General features: G+C 41.0%; 1 protein-coding gene across 2 annotated transcripts in view; it reads left to right on the top strand.

The window, feature by feature from the left end:
- Positions 1–371: 371 nt before the first annotated feature.
- RASGEF1A (RasGEF domain family member 1A) overlaps positions 372–18,786 on the top strand; it is a 145,497-nt gene continuing 127,082 nt past the window's right edge. Inside the window, exon 1 of one of the 2 annotated variants that reach the window (XM_054276841.1) lies at positions 372–561. The gene's annotated coding sequence lies outside the window, so the exon portion shown is untranslated. The remainder of the gene's footprint in view (positions 562–18,786) is intronic. The other variant, XM_054276843.1, reaches the window with a different exon arrangement.

The raw sequence follows: 18,786 nt of genomic DNA, 5'->3' as shown, positions 1-18,786 counted from the left end.
AGCCTATAAAATTGCTGCAAGGAGCCGAGTGCTGCTTTTCGCACAGCCACAGACAGAGCACATTCTGCACAGAGCATCCGCGCCAGCCTCCCGAGGAGACAGAGGACCATGTAATCGCCGAGATGCCCAGGAGCTCCTCCGAGCACGGACTACAGAGCAGACCCGAGCGGGGAGGAGGCTCTATAACCGGGGAGTGCATCACAGATTGAGAAGTAACTTTGGGCAGCGCGTTGCGGGGCCGGGCAGCAGCAGGCGGGGAAGGAAGGGAGCCGCGGGCACATGGTACATTCCTGCCTGGCTGTGCTCCCCGCTGCTCCTCCTGCCGCTGGCTCCCCGCGCCGCGCCGTGCCGTGCCGTGCCGTGCCGTGCCGCGCCCGCAGGATGGGGCGCGCTCGCTGCCCGGCCAGCCCGCGGCGGTCACACAGCGCAGCCAGCCCGCAGCCCGTGCGAGCAGCCAGCCCGCTCTGCCGCTTAGGATGACTCGCTGGAATCTGCCGCTAGTTCCTCTGTTGCTGATAGCGGACGGAGAACAACCAAAAAGCTACACTGGACTAGACCAAGGTAAGAGATTTAAGAGTGTTTTCTACCCCGCGGCCAGCCGAGGCTGCGTAGGAAAGCTGGCACACGGTGGGTGTCTGAACACCTGGCATTACATGCCATCAGTGTGTCTTTCTGGTGTTAACCCTGCGTGCACCACCCAGCCACCCCCGGGGGGATGGAGGCAGGTCAAAACACAGCCTAGTGCCTGCATTTTCCCCCCTTAATGCAACTTTTGAGGCTGCACTACCACCTGCTCCCGTGGATGCAAGAGGCTTCCCAATATTGCTGAATGATGAGGCTTTTGTGCTGTGCTGCTGGGAATGGAGCGTACCCGGCGTCTGTCATGGACTCCGGGCGGATTCATTCCCACAGCAGTAGTTTCATCACTTTAATGAGTTGAGATTCCACAGCCCACAGAAACGCTTCCCTGTCATTGCCCCTCTCTCTGAGGGCTTCTCAGATAGATGCGATCCATTTGGAGGCTTTTCAAAAGTAGTGCTCGCTGGAAGCACCAGGGCAAGTCTGCTGGAGCACAGGCAGTGCTGCACTACATATTCTGTCTGCATTCCTCTCTGCTGCTTCTGCTGTGAATCAAAAATTCAGCCTTGCAGGAGGGTTTTTGCAAGGACAGTAAATGTCTCCGGCACAACAATTTAAAGTAAAGGGAGAAGCTGTTTCTCCCCGTTCTGAAATTCTGGCTAAATATTCTTCTTCCATTTTCTGAGGAGGTACAGTATTTCTAGCAGAGTTATCTAAGCAGGTTTCTGCTGGGGCTGATTGACAGTTTTTAGTTGTGATTTTAATGGAAATCTTTCACTGAATGTCTACAGCTTCATTTCTGTCAATCCAATGCTTTTTAGCAAATGGCTTTCTTTGGAGGGTGACACCTTTAAAATTAGCCCAGGACCATATTTTTCTAGACTATAAACAAGAGTATCAGACCTGCCTGTGCACATTGCAGAATCCCAGAATCTCACCTTTGGATTTTAATGGTATAACTGCAGTGGAAGACATTTGGTTTGCTTTACAGGTTTTCTGTACTGTGGAAAGAATCACAATTGCAACTGAATTTATCTGTGTTTCCTATACATTATTATGGTGTTTCTCTGCAATATCCTACATGTTCTATTTGTTCAGACCTTCTGTGGACTGGCAATAGGTTTATCAGGAGATGACTTTTAAACCCTTTTTTAAAAACTGCCCTGACATTACTGCCATGAAAAGGACTCTGTGCTCAAGGAAGATGATGCATCCCACATTGATCCTACCCATGGAGGTGACCAAAAAGGTACCAGCAATTAACAAAAAAACACCACTCAGCATCCCAGAAGCCACCAAGACCCACAATCCATTGACCCAGCATGAATATTTTTGGAATGAACTCAAACATGGCACCAATAAACACTCCCCTTAGCTACTACCCTCTCCATGCACTCCTTAAAATAGATTAGGAGAAAAAATGTTCTTGTTTCAGAGAATTTTCAGGAATTTAAAACAGAGCTTTGGGAAGAGGTAGGACATCAATATCTTGATGTGTCAGCATGGATCCTACATCATTTTCCATCAGAATATGGTACAATTTTCCACTTGTAAAAGGGGAAAGCATTTACCAACATTATGTTTTAAGATTATTTCTAGTCATTTAGAGAAGTGCAGAGACTTTGATACTTTTTTAAAAATTTGCTTCTTTTCCCTAGCATTTCAATATGGTGCCTGGCTGCAAGGGTATAATTATTTCCAGGGAAAGTAATTCTAAAGTACAATTCAGACAACAGATCATTGTGATTCCATTAAAAGTTGATAATATTAATGTAACTTATTTTTAAATTAGCACCTATTTATTGTATTCCAGCTCCTAGCCACTTGCTAGTGAAGCACATATCATAGTCTCTGGGGTCTGAGCAGCTATTTTTGAGGCTGTCTGGTTAATGTCTGGAATACAAAATTACCCTGTTCACAATTTGGCTTTTCTGTGTTATTTTCCTTTCTTCTGAGACATCAGTATATTATCAATTCTCATCTGGGTGGCTCCTTTCAGGTGGAATCTTAGTCCATTTAAATGCAGACAATTTACTGTGATAACAGTTTATTGTAACTTAGCAACAAGAGCTAAAAAAATCAAGTTACAGCCATAACACATGCAAGCCTTGTATTGTGCTGCCCTGTACTCAGCAAATTAAACCCTTGAGATAAATGACATTCTAGACCAGTCAGTTTAATATCATTAGCTGGGCTGGCCAGTTGCTCTAATTACAGAAGTCAAAGAGTGCAGGAAGCAGCTGCAAAGTCAGCACATGTGCAGGGAGCTGTTCGTAAAGCAGAAACACATGCTTTATCTTGAGCCTTTTTGTTGTAAGATGAATTATTAAGGAAAGGTATGGCATTTAGTATCACTGACAGAAAAATGGTCTGGCTGGGGTCCAGGTGGCAAGACTTGTATGAGGGGCATGGGGTTATCACTGGTCTCTCTGTGAAGCTTCATTTCTGGCATAATATCTTCACCAAAATAAACAAACAAACACTTCAATGCTATTCCTCTGTGATCAGACCCTTGGGTCATTCATTACTGGTGAGCTGGGAGGACAGCACAAGGAAAATCAGCACAACCTTGATAGGTACTGTCCTACCTATTTTACTGAAAATAGAGAATCCACTGTCAGTGAAACATGTCCAGGGAGCAATAAGATGCAGAGCTGGTGCCCTGGAACTGGGTGAAAAGAAAAAACATCCCTAAGACAGACACCTGCTCAACTCTGGAGCTCTGCTTGAGTCTAGAAGATTAAACCAGCCACAAGCAGCTGAAAGGAGAGTCAGGCAGCTGCTCTCATGGGTGGCCAGGGATCCCCTCAGCTCAGAGTTTTACATCCCTCTTGGCATTTCGCCTCCAGAAACTGAATTCAGGAGAGGCAGGAGTTTTGCTGTGGTCAGTTAGGTGGATTCAGGCTTATAACTGATTTCATTTAGAAAAGAAAAACATTCAGCCAAGTTCTTCCCCTCAAAAATCAGCTTGAATAGAAGGTTCTTCAGTTGTCTGGTACTGCTGTATATGTCATTTGAACATAAACTTCACCCAAAATGAAGAGCTCTAAACAAATCAACAAGGTTTTACACATTAGGAATGAACAAGCTCTTGATAACAACCTCTAGAAAGGTATCAAACCCATCCCAACTACTTGATAAAGCATATTCTACACAGACACCTGCAAAAATGGATTAAGTTTCATCTCCTTTGAAACCACCATACTTAGCCACTTTCATAGCTCTCTATTAATGTCACTGGAGCTCCAGCATCTGTAGATCTATTCCTTGCACCCTGAACAGAGTTAAGATTACCTTCTCTCCACTGCACAGTACTTTGTTGTAAGATAAGGCAACTGCACTGACAAGTAAAACTTTGAAAAGTTTTTTTGTTTTTCTTTTGGTTGAGTTTTTTTGGTTTTTTGAAGTTTTTTATTTGACTAGGTTGGAAGAGACCTTAAAGATCATCAAGTCCAACCCATGCCCTAACACCTCAACCAAACCATGGCACTGAGTGCCACATCCAGTCCTTTCTTAAACACATCCAGGGATGGTGACCCCACCACCATAATTAACCATGATTAAGATGGTATTTCAAGCCCTATTTTTAGAATAGGAAACACTTTGCACACTTGTTACATTGCTTTCCACAACCTTCTTGTAACATGCTCTCATCAGTTGAGATCAAATCTAATCTCAGTCTAAGACTAAGGATGTTTATAGGGGTTAAATTAAGGCATGTACGTGATGCAAAACAGGCATCCAGCCCTCATGTTTAGGCATTACCTCCTGAGGAGAGCATTTTTCTTTAAGTAAAGAAGTCTTAGAATTATAAGATAACAGAATATTGTGAATTGGAAGGGACCCATCAGGATCATGGAGTCCATCTCCTGTCCCTGCACAGCAGCATCCCCAGAGTCACACCCCATGTGCCTGAGAGCTGTGCAAACACTTCTTGGTCTCAGCCAGCCCTGGAGCTGTGCCCACTGCCCACCCTCTGGGTGAAATACTCTCTCCTGGCATCTTTCAGACACTCTGTGAGTTAGTGATGAATATACTTGGTGGATAACAACTATTGCTTTCTTTACCTTCAATTCTTGCATTTTCCAAAGAACTTTATGACACTCTTTTAGCATTTTTAGTCCAATAGAATTGAACCTTTGACTGCCTACACTGGTGAAGGGTGCATCCAACTAAAACATAAAGGAGTAATGTAACAAATGTGTAGTGTTATCTCAGTATATATACATGGAAATAGTGTCAGAATCTAATATAAATACAAGGTAATATGTCCAATTTTAATCACAACTGACTTTGAATAGACTTCTTCAAAATCAAATCAGGAATTTCAGGTTTCTGTTTAATTATTTTGTTAGGACTAATATTTTTCCATTAAAATATATATTATTTCTGTATTTATTTAATCCAGTGGTCTGCATTTTCTCTACAATTAAATACAGATGATGCAGATTCCAAGGCACTTTTAGTTCTTTCTTCCTCAAACAAAATAAAAACAATATTGTGTTCATCACAAAGTAACTTTTCCCATACTCAAGCTTTGTGAAATAATCTGGATTTTTGAAAACTGAAGTCTTTAAAATCTGAACCAACAGGAAAATAACTTTATTCTTCTCTTTCATTTCATTACCATGTGAAAAGTCTTTTCACTAAATATCAGCCTGCTTGTTTGTATTCCTTTGATTGTAATTCAAATCTCAAAAATTATGAGGAAGCTAAGTATGCTGGACATAAATTCTCGAGGTTTTGAGGCAATCTCATTACTGAGTTGTTGGCTAGTTTAGGAATGTTGTGTTAAAGACAATCTGTGTGAATAATCTGACTGCCCAATGGGACACACTTCTGAGAGCAGGGTACACTCTCTAGAGCAGTTCTCCTGGATGACACTTCTGGAATGCATGTTAGACAATCTGAATTTTCAGTTATACTCAGCACAGTCTGTGTGGCTTTTCCTTCCTATTTCTCTTCATGACTTTCCCAACCTTTTCACGTTGATGGTGTGTATTTCAGAAAAGTGTTCTTATTCCTTGGGGCAGCAGCAATGTTGGGTAACATTTAGTGAAACATGCATCATCCAAGTGATCTGTGGGTTATGCAGAGGACAATGGCAGGATCCACATGGGGAAGCAACCAGAGTAAAAGCCAAGTAAATTGTTCATTTATAAGGAAGCTTGGAGCCTGGAGCCACATGATACTCAAAATCATGTAGCAAATGATTTTTTGTGTTGTAAAGATACTGAAGGTTTATGGGCCAAGATCAATGCATCAAGACGTACAAGAGCACAAAGTGTGTGGTGGTGACAGAAAATGAGATACATAACTCTCTGTTAAAGACTTCTTTCCAACTTTTGCAATGAAAATACTCAATTTTTTTCCTAAGTTTCAAACTTTACAGATTCTGTCATGAAACTCAAAACACTCAAAACTCTATGAAACTGTGTGCTGTATACACATACATGCATGTGTGACACCATAAAGTTCCAGAAACTAAAGAAGCCACAAACCACCATCAAACAGAAATATAACCACAGCTTTACTAATCACATTTGAGGCAAGGTTCTAGGAAAATAATAAATTTAAATAGGCATCCTCACATAAATAGAAAAGAACATGGAATCTTTAAGCTGAGTAGCAGTTCCTAAGCACCTACAAACTCTGCCTTCCTCACAACTTTACAGTCACTACTGTGTCATGCCTAATACACTGAATATATAATCAACAAGACAATATCCCATAAAAACTGCAGGACACAGTTCAGGTCATGAAACACATAGGTCCTGCCATGCCAGGACATGGTTCAGGTCATGAAACACACAGGTCCTGCCATGCCAGGACACATTCAGGGGACACCTGGGGACACCACTGGGGTGTGTGCAGTAGAACGATGCCCTGCCCTGCCCTGCCAGGAGCCACCTGGAACTGTGCATATCCCATCTACTGCTCTTGGAGAGCACAACAGAACAGAACTGGGCCAGGACAGAACTAAAATAGGCCGTCTCCATGTTACCAGGAACTGCAGAAAGCACCTACTATGTCACAGTTGCTAACTTCTTTATAGCTGGTGAAAGATTGGAGAGGAAAGGAATTAATACAGAAAGCTCTGCACTTCTAGGAAAGCCAAATATTGCTGCAGCTAGTTTCTTCTGGAGGGAAGTGAAAGAAAGAGTTAATTAAGCTTGCTGTCTGTGGTGTGAAATATTAACCTGACATTGGTGTTTATCCCATGTGAAACAGCTTTAATGATTTTATTTAAGCCTTTACATTTCTCTCATTGTTTTGTTCACTGTCCTCTGTTGCCACTAGTATTATTACACTTTGAGTAGTAGTAATAAAACAATTACTGAGCCTCTCTGCTGTTTAATGGGTTTGAAACCTCAGGAGATCTAAATCACTAAGTTGGATTTTTGTGCTTGCAATGAAGTTTGATATTTGATGGGGGGAAAAAAAAGAAAATAAAAACAAAACTAGCAGAAAGATCCATAAATATTAAAGTCAAATGGGACCATTGAATGAGTCTGGCTTCCAGCATACCACAGCAACCCTGTCATTTCCTCCAATTTTACCTGTGTCAAACCTAGTATCTTACATACCTAAGTCCATTATTATAAAAATAGTTTCAGATCTCAAAAATGATAATACAAACTGCAAGTACAGAACCTTACAGCTGCTGATCACAACAGAGTGGGATCATTCCTATCTCTTCACACCACCTAACCTAAAGCCACTACCTTGCAGCACATTCATCCTGTCATGTGGCAATTTAATCTTAAAATGCATTTCTCAAAGAAATCTAAGAAAAACTTAAAAAAGAAATAAGGAAACTGGTTAGAAGACCTGAGCTAGAATTCAACAGACATGACAGGTGCTTCTACCATTTGTTATTAAGAAAAACCCCAAAAATTATAATTTCAGAAGTCTCAGGAAAATTGCAGTCACATCACACTACTAATTTTGGGAATTTTCTGCCTGAATAATGTTCTTTTTCCTCAGCATTGTTTCTTGGATAACCTAATGGGAAAAGAGGCATAACTGCTAAGTTTAACATTAATCAAAAGATTATTATGAGTGCTGCACCTCTAAAGGTAAATGTAAATGTTAACTCTGTGCAATCTCTTGGAAAGAGAATGTAAAAAGTTTTCTGGAGCCAAATGCATACATAACATAAAGGATTTAAAAAATGGAAGGATGGCTTTTACACAGTAGGAAAGAGCAGGACAAAGAGTGACAACCCTGCTCAGCATTATAGTGGGATTGGCAGAGGAAATTCCTCAGTTTCCTCAGCACTCACTACAGCTGCCTGAAAAATCTCTTTGCAGGATTGCTTCTGCTCATGAATAAAATGAACACAGCTGGGGCAAGAAAGGGAGCAACAGGGCATATGTGGAAATGAGGGAAAGAGATAAGAGAAGGAAAGGGAGAAAGAAAAGAAACAGGTATTTTTTCCATCATTACTCTCAGCACTTCTGACATTTATAGTGGATTTAGAGACAAATCAATAAAGGAATAAGGATTAAGATACAAATGAATGCAAAATAAAACAAATACAAATTACTGAATCATTAAGGTTGGAAAGACCTGCAAGATCATCAAGTCCAACCTTTGGCCAAACATGACCTTGTCAAAAATAAATATGCCACTAAGTGCCACATTCGGTCATTTCTTGAACACTTCCAGGGATAGTGGCTCTACCATCCCCTGGGCAGCCCCTTCCAGTGCCTGACCACCCTCTCAGTGAGTGAAGAAATTCTTCCTGATGTCCCACTTGCCCTGGTGTAGCTTGAGAACATTCCCCCTCATCCTGTCCCTGGTTGTCTGGCAGGAGAGACTGATCCCCTGGCCCCAGCCTCCTTCCAGGCAGTTGTACAGAGTGATGAGATCTCTCCTTTTCTCCAGGCTAAACACTCCCAGCTCCCTCAGCTGCTCCTCACAGGACTCGTGCTCCAGACTCTTCACCATCTCCCCTCCCCTTAACTGGACACTCTCCAGCACCACAATGTCCTTCTTGTACAGAGGGGCCCAGAACTGCACACCAATGGAATGGGGCCAAGTTCCAAAGACAACATTTAGGTGATGCAACAGAGGTCCCCTCCCCAAAAGCCAGGTCCATTACTGTGGGCAGGAACTGGAACATGTGTCCTTAGATCTAATCCCTCTGCCAAGGCATGTGCCCCTTCAGCTGCCAGTCCTGGTGCCATGGAGCAGGGACAATGCCTGCTGGAGCTGGGGCAGGGATGGGGGCTGATGCTGTGGGAGCCCAGATACCACAGCAAAACCTGCTTGTCACTCTGACATGCATTTATGGCACACTACAAAATCAATTCAACACCTTTCATCTCCTGTCAATCACATTCTGGAGCACTGCAGGACAAATGGATTTTCTCTGTGACAGTGGGATGGGGATCATGAATTCTGATCCTTCTGCTGGATAGCTCAGTACCCATAAATTGTCAAGGCAGCAGAAAGCACACAGCATTTTGGTCTCCCCCTGCCAGTGCACAAGGGTGTCCATCCAGAAGGAGCAGATTACAGCTCTGCACTGCAGTAGCACAGAACTGGAGTCTGCTGAAGAAAGAAATACTGCAGAGAAGAAATGTGGGTGCCAGGATATCACTAGTATAAAAGTGGAAAGCTGTAGAACTAAGTGGGGATTTGATTTTCACCTGTTGTGACTCAGTGCCAGGCTAAATCATTACAACCTCTTTTCACTGAACATCTTAGATTGCCAGAGCCAAGCTTTCTGTGCCAGTTAACCTGCTGGGGATGAGAACTTCTGTGATACTAGCTGAGCACTTCAAGTAAGGAAAACCAGAAGAAAAATCAACAGAAAAGCAACCCAATATCTATTCTATAATCTATCATCAACATACAGTCACTAAATAACAGCATTGTTTTCATCTTCAGAGCTATACTGTTAATTCACAGTGATTAATGTCCCATTTGTATCACTTCTTGATATGATTTGACAGCCAGAAAAATCATCCTTCTGCCTGAACTTAGGAAACAATTTATTTTCTGAGGTGAAAATGTAAATACAAGGCACAGCAGAAATAGCCCAGTCATCCTTTGGTAAATATGAAAGTTATTGTTACATACACATACCCCTCATTAAGAAAGCTACAGTAATACATGTTTGTGAGTACTAAACTGCTTAGAAAGTACAGCCTAACATTGCTAAAATGTTATTACTGTTATGGCAGCACAAGTGGGACAGGCACGGAAGAATTAACTAAACTTTTTCAAATCACAGATGGTATGGGAATTGTCCCAGAAATAGAGTAGAAGCAGCAAAGAAATTAAGTTTAAGGTCCCCACTCTGGAATATAGACTGATGTCCTGTAAGTGGTACCTTCTGCAGTGAGTCTTGTGTAATTCTGTGTTAGTAAATGCTGTGCTTTCCTCACCCACCCCTCAGCTCTGCTCACTGCCCAGCTCTGACTCCAAAGTGCCAGCTCTCACCTCTGTGAGTACAAATAACCAAATGTCTCCAACAGGCCAGGCAGCAGCTGACTCCAGGCTTTTAAAGGTCAATAATTTCTTCTTAAAAATCAATATATTTGTAACTGGTGTAAAAGCCTCCAGCCTAAAAATGTGCTTAAATGGACAATCCAACAGGGCTTTTTTCCAAGCCACATGAATTTTAACAATGCTCACACTTGGCAGTTTCCAGATTGTCAGAAGGCTTTTTATAAGGGATGGGGAATTCTGAAGAAGAATTCTGCTCCTTTCCAGGAAACCTCCATTTCATCATCCCCTATTCACAGTTTATCACAGACAATGGTTACTATTCAGCTGTGATGACTCAGGTACATTGGGACAGGAGAAGTGTGGAAGCAATAACCCAACAATGGCATTTTGCTGTGTCAAAGGGAAGGGAGCACAGTGTGCTTAGCTTCCCTGAAAGGAGCACTTTCCTTTAGCTCACTCTGTTCTCCAGCCATCTCTGTAAGAGTCATCACTGCTTCAAAAAAAAGAAGGGATTGTCTGTAATCCAAGAGAAATGATTCAAGCTAACATCCTCCCCTCACTTGTATAAATGCTTGTGCAATAAATATCTAAGTGAGTGGAATCACTTGCTCTTCTAGAAACTATTTGTTTGGTAAGCTATGATACATTTAATTTATTATTTATAGACCTAAGCTTTCACATCATACTGAGCTATATCAAGCAGACTTGAATACTAGTGCTTGAAATATATTGAGAAATGTATTGGGTTGAAAAGAATTCAGATAATTTGATTTCCCTTTGTGCCCCATCTTTTACTGCATCCACAAGCAGCAATAAATCAGAATACCTGCCACCTAAAGAAAGCCTTGAGAGAAAGGTTGCAGCAGGGTAGAGCTCATACAAGCAACAAGTGCCTACATGAAAATAGCTCTAAGTGTTACCTTTGGTGAAGATTTTTAGACTCCAAGGCAAGCCTCATAATTCCCTTGTAAGAGGGGCACAGAGAAAACAGGCTATGGAGTAACACAGGACCCACAGGAACTCAGCTTCCTAAAATTAGGTCAGCACTGGTCTAAAATTAGATTCAGTGTTCTGCTGACCGAACTGAAAAGAGGAGGAGTAATTTTTAATCACAAATTCTTGAGGGTAATGATCTATTTGCTGGAAGTCACCAAGTACAAGCCACAAACTTGCACAGTGGTCAGCTCCTTCCTCTTCCCAACACTGCTACAACTCATTGGAAGCCTGAACACAACCAAAACTTATAAATTAACAACGAGGGACAAATTGTTTCAAGTCAAACATGCAGCCCTATTTAGACAAATGATTACACTCCATAGTTACAAGACATTCAGTATAAGACTTATTTGTCTACTATAATTGATTCCTCAATTAAATTGTCTGATGAAATTGCTTTTGTTGGGGGGCAAGGGGGGCTGTGAAACTAAAAAGAGAAAAAAGAACAACATATGAAACCAAAGCATACTTCAAATCAAATCACCCAAACATTACAAATAAATTGGTGGAGATTTTAATTATAAAAAAGTATGAAGTATCAACCTCGGAACACACACTGAACAATGATCTTGAACAACAAGTGTCTAAAATTCATTGTAACCATCTATTGTCTTACAATGCAGCAGATTTGAGGTTTAGAAATTAAACTCTGGGGAGAAGCAAATGCTGCATTCTAATAATGAACAAACTGACCTTGTACTACACAGAATCACCTGAACAAAACACCTAGACTCGAGCAAGAAAGAAGGCAACACAAAAAACAATGCCCATTTCCACCTTACCAGTACCGCAGGACTATTTCAAAGTATTTTATTATCAACTTGTTTGACCTACAATAATAGTCTGATCTGCAGCAAATTGCATTCCTTCCCACTCCACACTCAGTCCCATTGAGGTCACATCCCCTGTGGATCCCTCTGCAGAGGTGCCTGGACTGACTCTGGGGGATCCTGCTGATGGCAGCCAGCAAATGCAGAGCTCCAGAATGATGGCCAGAGCAGCACCCGCTGCACTAAAAGTCCAGAAAAGTCATTTTGTGGGTTGCCATAATGTGTGAGGATATTGGAAACTGCCAAGGTTGCAAAGCAGACCTTGACAGCTCTGGGACAGAAATTCCCTGTGTACCTTGGGAATAGACTAACTAGTGAAATGTAGGATTTTGTTGGTTTGCAGACATAGTTACTCCAGAAGCTCAGCATGAAATAATCTAACCTGCAAGTATCAAAGACATTAATAAAAAGAATTGTCCAATTCTTCCAGCATCACAGTATGGCAAAAGAAAGGCCTACTCAGTATAAAGGTCTAAAAATTTCCTTCCCTCAGTCATCTAACATTGATACTAGTTCATGGTTAATAAATGAAAGGTTAGGAAATAAGATCCTGGGCTACTGGCCTGGATCAGCCTGGAATGGGGATTCTTAATACTTTCGTAAGCACTGTTCAGCTGGAACTGTAAATTGCAAGGAGTGTGCCTCCCTCATTGTGCAGGGCTTGTACAGCACATCAGAAGAAGGTTAATGAATGCCAGGGTGAGAAGCACTAATGAAATAGCAAACAGTGCTTTGAAGAGATCTGGCTTTTGACGCACCTTCTTTTCATGTGATCACTGACTGGGAGCTGAATTCCCAGCCAGGTCTCACTGAGGTGCAGAGTGGTGGGGGAGCTCCTCCGGCCTGTGCTGCCATAGCTGTTGAGGCTTTACCATACAACTTCCAAATGAAAAATCACATTATTTCCCTTAGTGTTCTCCAGGGGCAGCATAATGGGTACTTGCAATGCTGATGCCTTTAAGCTTTCACAGCAAACTTCCCTGTGCAGCTTATCCCCTGCTGTGCTCCAAATAGCTTTGTGAAACCAGGAGCAAGCAGCTGCTCAGGGAAGGGACAGTTAGTGACAAGGGATGCCAAACAATCCGTGCAAGGAAGCACCGTGCCAGGAACAGCACAATGTGTGTGTGCTTTTATTGCAGGTGTGACAGCCTCAGTGGGCAATGAAGTGCTACAATGCATGCTGCTTTATCACAAACTGCTGGGGAGCTGAAGCGCCAGTTGTGCTTCTTTTCTAAAACTTCTTGGGTGAAGAGCTTGGCAATCTGCACGGGGTATTTTGTGGCTGATAAATTTTATAGATAGTGCTAGGTAGGAACCCTCTAACTCACTGAATCCAATAGCAATTTTAATCAAACTCTAGTTGCTTGCTGATTTGGAGACATAGGGTGCCACTTTATTGGCTCCTACAAACTGCTTGCTTTCCCTATATGGAAGTAGTTTAGAGAAACCTTCTGGCATACCTGCTTCTTTCCAGAAGAATGCACCTACACAAGGGCTTGACTGCAAACCTCAAGGTTTCATACAAAAAGCAATTTAAGTACAGTGCAGCTAATAGATTTATACTCCTTTTTTTGGTAACTTTTTAACATGATAGCAACTACATAAACAAACTTCAAATTTGAAAACAATTTGCAAACTGAAACACAAAAAATCCAAGAATGACAAAAACATTACTTGTCATGTAGACTACTGACCAGAGCCTAATTGGTTTGTAACACTGTGGAATGTTACAAACAATCCTATCCCATAAGCAGACTGCTAGTATTGCAAAATATGTGAGAACCTGTGCCTATCCCTTCAAGGAAATGTGGAACTGAATGAGGACTTGAGGGAATTCTGTTTCAGCATCATGATCAACAAATAATACTGTGCGGGCTCCTGGGTTTGCTCCCTTTCTATAATCTATGTTTTTCTATAAACTTATTGTATACATCAACAAAAGCAGCTTCTGAGCCCCTGTTCACAGTATGAGAACAGCAACTACAGGAATCCAGTGAATCTCTGAAAGTCATTCTCCAGAAGGGAATTTCCTTTTGTTTTCTGATGCAGCATCTTTGTCCCCAGACTCATTTGAAGGTATCTATGCTTCAAATCTTACAAAAACTTCACAATTAATAAGTTTTCTTAATTCCAGTTTTAGATTCAGTATAATTTCCCCCATATGGTCTGCACAAGCCCATAGATTCTTTTAAAAATCAGGGGTTTTATCCTCTTGAGTTTGTAAGAGTTTTGGGCAGATATATTTGTGCTTTAATGTTTGCTACTTTTTCCTACATGGCTTATTATAGGTCAGAGACAAAGAATTAGCTTTTCTGAAGGGTTTTATTTTTTTTTCATATTGGTTTTAAGTTGCATTGTCCACTGACACACACATTGTGGAGGTGCTGAAGTAGGGAAAAAAAACTGTTTCAAACCAGGACAATGGAGATTTTTGACAACACAACACATAAATGAAAAGCTGTTTCTATGACTATTTTTCTTATCACTGGGTACTCAAACAGCAGCCTTGAAATAAAACTTAAAAACTCAGAAAACTCTACAAACAGCAAAGGACTTACTTTGTTAGTCAGCCGTTTAGAAAGAAATGGGAAAAACCCTTGTGCTCACCAAAACTGATAGATATAGGACATTAACTACACTATACTACCTCTAAGAAAATTACAATTTTCTGAATTCCATGCCTTTCCCTAAACTAGAGCATATGATTCCATGGGTATTGTACAGATCATGACATTGCTTTGGACACATTGGCTGATCTTCCCTTACAAGTCCCAGAGCAGAGGCAGCATGGAAATTCCCATGCAAATGCCCAGGTTGTGCCAGCCTGCAACATCCACCACAGATGCTTTTAGTAATTTGTACTACAATCCAGCAAAGGACTGCAGGCTCCAAGAGGCTCCAATCCAGCTCTCTCAGGTGGATTCATACTGTCTTGGCTATATTTTAGTTTAAAAGCACAGGTACAAAATCAAGTCATCAGCTGAACATGTATTTGCTGGCTCTATCCAAGGCCCTGTTCCACGTGCATTGCCTGTGATAAGCCAATTAGGCTCTTGTGAGACCTGATACCATCTGTTGGAGCCACTGGCAGCCCAGCAGGCAGGAGTGGCTCAGTCCCTCTGTGGGTTTCACTTTCTACCACTCAGAACTCCCAATTGCCCTCCCCAGCCCCAGAATGAAACAGAAAAGAGAAAAGCTTTAGTCTTTCTCTAGTGTGAAATGAGGAATATGAGACAAAGCACTCATTTGTGTGTGTGTAAAGTCAGTCCTTGCATTTCCACACTCACCACACTTCTGATTTTACCTCAAAGAGATGAAGGTTTCTGTTGCCACAGCAACCATGTTAACAAATAGCAGCATAGCTTTTACACAAATGATGTGATTGTCAGGAGTTGGAGATTGTCTAACAGGCTGTTTATGATATCCCCCAAAATACACACTTTTTAGCTAAAACAAATACATCACTTTTTTTTTCCATATTGTATATTTCTCATTTCCCAACAGCAAAGGTTTTTGTTTGTATAGAATATACCTTCACCAAGAGCTTCTAAATTTGATGCACCTTATCTTTTGTGCCTTAGGAAGGCATCACATGATTGCAGCATTCTTTAGAAGGCATAAACTGATTTGCATTAATGCTTCTCTCAGTGAGGTAACTGGGGGGTTATAAATACAGCTCCTGTCTTCTGATTACTTTGCAATTCTGCTGCTCTGAAGGGGAAAAATAAAAGCAGAGGAAGGGATAATCTTCACCATCAGATGGAAAGGGGGAGAGATTGTACATCATCCAAAAATTAATGATGAATCTGTTGCTTGCTTTAAAAAGCAAAGATTTAGAAAAGCTAAATTCTGCAGTCTTCAACACATGAACATTTCCATTGCATGGATTTAGAATAAATTAATAATATCCACTACAACAAATATTAACTTTGGCAGATTTTACTTCTAAAGGGAGCAAATTTTGGTTTCAGCTGATGTATAATAGGAATAACAGTTTGCACTAATTTGGTCTCTTCCATCTTCATACTTTCCTTCAAAGCACTTCAAATAGCAGATATCAAATATCAAGCATTAATTGGAAATATGGCTACATTTTAAGGATGAATAAATTAAGATTGCACCTCAAGGGAATGGGAAAACTCTGGAACATAAACTACAGACCATGGTAAACAAGAAGAGGCGATTAGCTATTCTGAACACCTAAGCACTTGCTCAGCCTTTTATAAGCTGAAGAAGACAGAAAAAGTTCCCCAAACAATGTCATATTTAAAAATTTATGGACCTGTTTAAATACAACCACGGTGTATGTGTACAGACACTTACTTAAAAACCAGCCACAAAATTCAGCTGGCTGAAGTATCTTTTTTGAATTCACATCTCATCTCCTCAGCCAAAGCAATGACTTAGCTCCTGCATTAAATTTACTTTCCACTTCACACAGCTATTATACCAGCTCAAAAAATGGCTTTCTTCCAAACTCTTGGCTAACACCATGTCAAAAACTGTTCAATAGAACTGCTCTCTCTCCTGACATCCAGCAGTGTTTTAGACTCTAGTTACACATTTCCACTTCACTGTCCATTCCCACCTGAGGGAGATACTACAGTCCCAAGATACAATTATACAGCAGATAGAATAGGTAAATTAAATTAACTCCTGGTTTTACTTATTTTGTATCAAACAAATACAGAGGGGAATGGTCTACTCCTGTTACATATAATTTCTTTTCACCCCTACAATAAATCCTGCTTCTATTGGGCATCTTTCATCCATATCTGGTTGTTTTGGTAAAACACACTGTAGATAAACTTTTGTTAAACTGTTTAAGTTCATTCTCCTCTTTTTTACACACATGCTACAAATCCAGGATGAAATAGGTGTTGCTGGGAAGACATATTTCTGAGAGTTTTCCATTCCCTCCTCTATTCGCCTCCCAAGTCTCTGTGAAGGGTCAGAAAGATCAGCTTCAACATTTTGAAAATTTTAGCAGCAAATGTTCCTTGCCAACAAATAGTAAAGGAGCCACCAGAGCAAATTTCCTTTTTTTATATCTTTGCAAGCTGTATCACCTTGCTAGGATAAGCAGATGCTTATTTCACCTGCCCTTAGAGTTGACTGAGCTCTTTATGTGTTTTATGTGTCTCTGGTAGGCAGCACTTTGGAGAGCCTGCACGAGCCAATCACTCTCTGTGCTTATTTCCATTGGGATTTCTCTCCCACTATATTCTAATTATGCCTGAAACCTTTATAGAACAGCTTCCATTTTAAATAAGAGCTCGCAATCCTAATATGCCATAGAGCAGATTCACTTCCCCTACACCAGGCACACAGGGCAGTTTGACAGCTTTCAATTCTACCACAATGAGCATTTTGAGGATTTCTGTGAACAAAGAAAAAATATGCCCACCTAACACTTCAGAGAGAATTTAGATAGATATATATATTAGGCTATAACTGTAGAATATGGGGTGATATTCCGGCTATAAGGACTAAAAACTACCAAGGGTGTAAAAACTGTCAGATGGATGTTAAATGTCCATCAGCTTAAACAGTATTGATTCTACATCTTATTAACAGTAGCTTTCACAGAGTAGCATTTTCCACCAGTTTTGCTATAAGGTTTGGGGTTATTTTATTTTCTTTGTTTAAAGAAATTGGAACTTCTCATTTAATTGAAAAAGGTTGAACTTCCGCTCAAGAATGAACATTTTGATTTATAATGGAACATGTTCCACAACAATTAATAGGCCAAGGTACATCAGTGGGACAGGCAAGTCTCTACTTCAAAACTCTAAAAAACATCTCTTGGAACCAGACTGCCTCTTTTCAGGAAAGTTCCCTTCCTAATTTGACAAGTGAGAGAGGTTTTCTGGCAGTGCCTCTGTGCTGCAGGGTTCAGGTTTAACTGTGGTGTGCACTAAATGCAGCACTTTCCCTGGGTTTCCTAGGAGTTCCAGATGGCACACAGACTGGATTGGAGGAGAGCTGGGATAAGTCTGGAGTGATATGACTCAAGGTTTTCACCTCTTTACACATACTGGAATTGCAAGGCAAGTGTCTGAAATAAAAGCTTACAAGGGCAGGGAGGCCAGACCTATTCAATATATGCAATAAAAAGGGTTTTCTGCAGCTGCTTTTTCTGCCATACATGACTGCTCACAGGCAGACAATCTCAAGCCAGAGTTGCAAGCAAGACCTAAATATCCAGGTTTTTAAAGCTCAAGCAGAATATCATACATTGAGTAACTCAGAAACCTTGGCAGAGGAACTTCTAAACTAATCCACATTAGGACTAAAAGTGTGGCTTGACAAGAAGTGATTCTTTAGATGTACCTTGCTCTTTCCACATTTCCATTACCACATAATGCAATGCTATGTAGAACACCCAAACCCAGCCTAAGCATGTCAGCTAATAAATTAACTGAAGTGCCTTAATTACTTGCCCATCCAAGTTCATGAATTCTTCTGAGAAGCATCTTGCAGAAATGTTAAATATAGGCATCTCTGCATGACACTAAATTATGTCCAAAAGATTTAGAGCAGCAGGAAGTTTTGGCAGATTTCAGATTTTAAGAAAAATGAAGAAAAAAAAAGCCCTTTGACTTTTGCTAATAACTGCCTGCCCACTCAGATCACACTCTGTATGAGAAGTCAGTTAGTATTGGTTTTTTATTTATTTGAGAAATGCTGTTATGGTAATTAAGTAAAAGTGCATATGTGGCCTGTTCAAGGAGTTTTTATGGTGCTTGAGAAAGAAGCCAGGCTAATACAGCCATGGAAATTGAACCACTCCATTAAAGCAGAGACAAGTACAGCATGGATAGCAGAAGTGCAAGCTGCCTCCACAGCTCTGACAGCCAAGCTACATCAATCACAGCCACGAGGGGGTGGATTTAAGCACAGCTCTGCACCTCTCCAG

Source organism: Melozone crissalis, unplaced genomic scaffold, assembly GCF_028551555.1.
Source record: "Melozone crissalis strain CALT ecotype California unplaced genomic scaffold, PUWL_Pcris_2 ptg000019l_1, whole genome shotgun sequence".
Classification (NCBI taxonomy): domain Eukaryota; kingdom Metazoa; phylum Chordata; class Aves; order Passeriformes; family Passerellidae; genus Melozone; species Melozone crissalis.
This window is presented reverse-complemented; position numbering and strand designations above follow the sequence as displayed.